At 41.8% G+C, this 4628-nt stretch overlaps 1 pseudogene; it reads left to right on the top strand.

Annotated features, from left to right (window-relative positions):
• Positions 1–1458: 1458 nt before the first annotated feature.
• Positions 1459–1853, top strand: LOC109377180 (40S ribosomal protein S12 pseudogene; annotated as a pseudogene).
• Positions 1854–4628: the final 2775 nt, after the last annotated feature.

Genomic DNA, 4628 nt, shown 5'->3' with positions numbered 1-4628 from the left:
AGCACTACTTAGAGGCCAAAGGAGAGATATGATGTCACATAAAGATTCCAGCCATCCAGACTTTCCTTTCTCTAAAGCAGAGAAGGGGAGCTGGGTACTTGTTTTCCAACCCAACTATCAAGCTAGGACAAGGATGCTGGCTTTCTCATTTCCACATTCAGGATTTCAGTAGCCCTGGGTGGGAGTGGGTGAAGGGTGGGGGGGGAGTGTGGGGGAGTGAAGGGTAACTAAACAGCCTCCCAGCCTCAGACTTTCAAGTCTGCTTCTATTGTCTTGCTCTTATCTCTTCATTGTGCTCCAGGTATAATTTGCCAGTGTTTGAATAATTTGTTTGCCATTTCCAAGCCTGCTGGATAGCTCAACAAGTAAGATATTAGCCATGCAAACCTGTTTCCCTGAACTCCCAGATCAGTGCTTGGGGCAAGTGGGGAGAGTGATTGTAAAGAGGTATACCTTAGACAATCAAGAAGGAAAAGAAATACACAAGGTTGCTGTGACAGTGGCCTGGAGAATATGCTTGTGGCCTTTTCTATTCTGAACAGAGATGACTCTCTCACTTGTCCCATAAGTAGATCCTTGGATGAAAAGCAGAAAAGCTAAGATGGGTCCTAAAGCCATTTATGCTTTGCCAGGTGACTTCTTCCTGGGGCTCACTTTCCCTAAGTGTGAAATGAACTTAAATAGCTTCCCAGGGCTTCTAATGAGCTATGATGAGCTGAGAGATGGAAGGCTGTTGGGAATACTTTAGAGGGTTTCCAGACTTGCCAGTGAGAGTGTAGAAAAAGCAGGTAAAGTAAAGTGATGTCGAAAATGTGACTTTACTGGTTGAACCAAAGCATCAGAAGTTGCACTCGCAGAAATCAGGCTCATCCTATCCATGGTATACAATGCCACGTTCCGTTTCTCACCTGAGCCATGAACCCCAGGCCCTGTGACAATCCAGACTGCATTTCAATTTTGATCTGATTTCCTTCCATCTGAGGTAACTTCAGGGCTCTGTTCCTGGAAGCAGACAAATGAATTAGATTCAGAGTTTCCGAAAGCTGGTCTGTGGACCAACGCTGGCACATGACAAGGTTTTTATTATGATGAAAAGAGAACAGTAAGACCACTGTAATAAATACTTTATAGAGTTCAATTTCTATCACTTAAAGAGCTGTCTTTTGTTCTGAGATTATGTCATTGGAACGTAATTTTGGAGAGGGCAGACTCTGATGTTCTTGTTCTCTATTTTTTCACCAACACCCAGAAAAATAGGCACTTGATAAATATTTGTTGAATGAATGAAGGAATGAATTGTTTCCTACTTTCCTAGTATTAAAATATCCGTTCTCCTATGAGAATGGTATTAATAAGTGTTAGAGTTTTTAAAAAATATTTTACCTCTTTCCTCGCCACCGCGGTATAGCGCGGAGGCAGAGTGCATTCAAGATTCGGCTCCACCCGTAACCCACCACCATGGCCGAGGAAGGCATTGCTGCTAGAGGTGTAATGGACGTCAATACTGCCTTAGAAGAGGTGCTGAAAGCCGCCCTCATCCACAATGGCCTAGCATGTGGAATTCGCGAAGCTGCCAAAGCCTTAGACAAGCATCATGCCCATGTTTGTGTGCTTGCATCCAACTGCAATGAACCTATGTATGTCAGGTTGGATGAGGCCATCTGTGCTGAACATCAGCTCCACCTAATTAAGGTTGATGACAACAAGAAACTAGGAAAACGGGTAGACCTCTGTAACATCGACAGAAGGGAAAACCCCATAAAGTGGTTGATTGCAGTTGTGTGGTGGTTGATTATGGCAAAGAGTCTCAGGCCAGGGATGTCATCAAGGAGTACTTTAAATGCAAGAAATGAACAAATAAATTTGGCTTTTGTTTTTTTAAAAAAACAAACCACAAAATTTTCCTTGGAAAAAAATAAAAATATATAATTGTCTTTCAAAAGGTTCATTGAGTGGTATATATACACAATGGAATATTACTCTGCCCTAAGAAAAGATGAAATAATGCCATTTGCCACAACACGGATGGATCTTGAGATTATTATGCTAAGCAAAATAAGTCAGACAGAAAAAGTAGAGAACCATATAATTTCACTCATATGTGGGATATAAAACTATAAACAGGGTGGGCTGAGTGGCTCAGTTGGTAAGAGCATGAGCTCTGAACAACAGGGCTGCCAGTTCGATTCCCACATGCACCAGTAAGTTGCACCCTCTACAGCTAAGGTTGTGAACAACAGCTCGACCTGGAGCTGGGCTGCCAAGAGTGGCTGGCTACTGTGTAGGCTTCAGTGGGCTGCCATGAGCTGCTGTGAGTGGCCGGCAGTTGGTGAGAGCTGCTGTGAACTGCCGTGAGCCATGGTAAGCGGCCGTCCAGCGGCTGGCGACCGACTGCCTGAGCCGGGAAGAGCGCAATGATTATAATACCAACATGAGCCAGTGAAGCGGCGTCCTCCACAACTAGACTGAAGAACAAAAGCACAACAACTTGGCTGTTCCCCTTCCCCGATTCCCCAACACTGTTACCCTCCCCAATTCCCCAATTAAAAAAACAACAACTGAAAACAACAAAGGAACAAAACAAACAAATGAAGAAACAAAAACTCACAGACACAGACAATAGTTTAGTGGTTGGGGGGATGGGGGGGATGGTAGATGAAGGTAAAAGGGATCAAATATATGGTGATGGAGGGAGAACTGATTCTGGGTGGTGAACACAAAATGGGATATATAGATGATGTATTACAGAATTGTACACCTGAAACCCATTGTCACCCCAATAAACTTTAATTAAAAAAAAGGTTTATTGATATATTATGTTTAAGTTGGAGAATCTCTGGACCAGATGACCCATTAAAGAATATTCAATCCTATGACCCATCAGACACTGAATGGGAACATGTTCAAAGTCATTTAGCCACATTAGGGCAGAGATGTCTCCAATCTGAGGTCTTGGAGATCTGGATTTAGAGACTGCACAACATATGTTAGCCATATGACTTTGGACAAGTCACTAAAGCCTATTTTCTTGTATGCAAAATGGGAATCAGGCTATCTTCTCCCCCCACCCCTTAATGGGGAAGCTTGCACCATTTGTGATTTTCCAGCGCTGTGAAGGAAGAACCTTGTAAAGTTGTCCCAGTGGTCTGGATGCCTGGCGATTTTCTCAACCTTCTCTGGGAAAGATGTTCATCTTTCTAGGCTAGTACCTGGATCCAAAAATCCCTTTCAAGAGAAAAAGAGCAACATTTGCTTCTATGTTGGGCACATTCTTGCCAGTATAAGGGGAACCTGGTGCAAATACTAATGCAATGAGTTGAGGGAGAACAGTGAGTTTTTTAAAAGTTAACCATTTTTATTTAAAGGATTGTTCTTTATTAACTATCTTTGGTATTAAATCTTTTTATTTTGTTACATGAGGATGATAGTGGATAGTAGTTGTTTCTTTTTAAAATCAGGAATTAACAAAATTTAAAGTTTCCAAAATAAAAAACTGAGAATCTACACTGTTGTTTCAAACCGACCTAGGACAACTTGGTTATGCACAATTATTAGGCTCTTTTTGATAGATATTGGTAATCTCCAGGAGTTGAGCTAGGAAAAGAATGTAGCTTTCTTCCCTTCAACTTTGCCATCAGATTGTATATTACAGTGAAAGAGGGGTATAGACACATGGAAGCATTAACAGTTAGATGTAAAAACAGTTACACAGCCAGTTCTGTGAGGTCAGTGAAGTTGAAGTTCTATCCTTTTCCAGGGTTTCTCGGCACAAATGACTTTTGGGGGCTGACTTTCAGAGAGGTCATTCTTGGCTGAGGGAGAGGTCCTGTCCTGGTGCATTGCAGCAACTCTGGCCACTACCCATTAGATGCTAGTAGTATCCCCCCCTTACACACACACACACACACACACACACACACACACCCTTGGGGAAGGGGAAAGGAGCAAAATCATTGCTGGCTGAGAACCACTTGCTCCAACAAGAATCTTGCAAGCAGGGTTCACTCATAGTAGATTTAGATCACTTCTTAATCAGAGCCGGGCAACCAGATCCTGTACAAACTTCCTAAAATATGACCAGATCCAATTCTAGGCCTGATGGTATTCTGAAGGGTGTAAGCACTGGGCATGCTTAAAGCACATTCCCTGTTCATCCACGAGAGGAAGAGCCAGATCGATATTTTTAACCAATCCACATATCTTGAACACCACTCATTCCATCAGGAGAAAAAAAAAATCATTTCTGACACCAATTGTGCGTATTAACAAAACTCTGATGTTAATAGGAGATAAAGATCATTAAAGTGCTTGTGGTAGTCACTTGTAGTAGTCACTTCAAGGGTATGGACTTTTGATTAGACTTTCAAATGCTAACTAACTGACCATAAAGTGTAAGAGATACAGCATGTTCTTCCTACTGAAGTAATTCTAAATATAGATAATACAATAGCTCAATATAAGAGCTATTTAGACATCCCCAATCTTTTTTATTATTATTGTTATTTTACAGATGTTATTGATTCACAAAATCCAAAAGGCTGAAAACCATTGCCTCACATCAAACTGGTTCAATTGTGAAAGGCTATTCAGGAGGAAACTAGTCCCTCCAAAGGGAAAAGGGACTCTTG

The sequence above is a fragment of the Hipposideros armiger genome, unplaced genomic scaffold (assembly GCF_001890085.2).
Source record: "Hipposideros armiger isolate ML-2016 unplaced genomic scaffold, ASM189008v1 scaffold_1313, whole genome shotgun sequence".
Classification (NCBI taxonomy): Eukaryota; Metazoa; Chordata; class Mammalia; order Chiroptera; family Hipposideridae; genus Hipposideros; species Hipposideros armiger.
This window is presented reverse-complemented; position numbering and strand designations above follow the sequence as displayed.